The following is a 971-nucleotide window of genomic DNA, read 5'->3' as shown; positions in this document are numbered from 1 at the left end:
ATAAAAGTAAGACCAGCAGACAAGCTCTTTTGTGCTTCCTGCTGCACCAAAGTGTAGGTCTCTACTGGTCTAGGTTTCCCTTCCTTTGGTTTCCAATTCAAATGAAGGAGAAAGATGAAACAGAAACTGCTTGGAAAGAGTGGAGAAGAGGAGGAAGTGGAGACTTGTGCAAAATGATAAATTAATTTGACTTTCTGTCACGCTTAACAGGCACATATTGTTTTCATGGTGATGCATCACTGCCTATCTCCCCCCAGGCTAACTACATTTGAGAGGAAGACACCCTGCAGAGTCACCGGTGTTTTCCTGAATCACACAAAATTCACTGGAAACTGTCAACGCCATAACCTAACGGGAAGTTCCCCTCCACTTCCGTGGGGTGGGTTTTTTAACGGTTCGCCTACTCCAGCTGAATGCCCACCTGTCACCACTCAGTCTGTCAAGCAGGAGCCACAGGTGACAGCCCTAAGTTTGGCAGGCTGGGCCAAAGCAGATGCCCAAGAGCTTGCTCACGCCAGAGCTGTGTAAAAGTCAGCTTCTCCGCCAGCAGAGAAGCTCAGTGGCAAGAGCCGTCAAGAGTTATCTGGTCCACATTGTGCATTCCGAGAGGACCGAAGCCGGACCGCAAACCCCGAGAGGGACAAGAATCAGTGTTCCCTCTAAGCTGAGTTTGCGTGAGCCCGCTCACAGTGTTTTTAGCCTCCGGCTCACCCATTTTTGCCTCTGCTCAGGAAGGATGGGGCTCCAGGGCAAACTGATTGATGCAGCAGCCAAATCGCCCGCTCACCACTTTCATGCCAGTGGCTCACAATGTAGGATTTTTGCTCACAGGACTCCACAGCTTAGAGGGAGCACTGGGCAAGATCCTGGGGGAAGTCGCAGGAGGAGCCCGCGGAAGGCAAGAGGCGGCGCGGGGGGAGCTCCGGTCCTCTCCTCGCAACCACCCCAGGGCGGCCAGGAAGACGCCCCCC

Source organism: Gekko japonicus, unplaced genomic scaffold (genome assembly GCF_001447785.1).
Source record: "Gekko japonicus isolate JY-2015 unplaced genomic scaffold, Gekko_japonicus_V1.1 scaffold336, whole genome shotgun sequence".
Taxonomy (NCBI): Eukaryota; Metazoa; Chordata; class Lepidosauria; order Squamata; family Gekkonidae; genus Gekko; species Gekko japonicus.
This window is presented reverse-complemented; position numbering follows the sequence as displayed.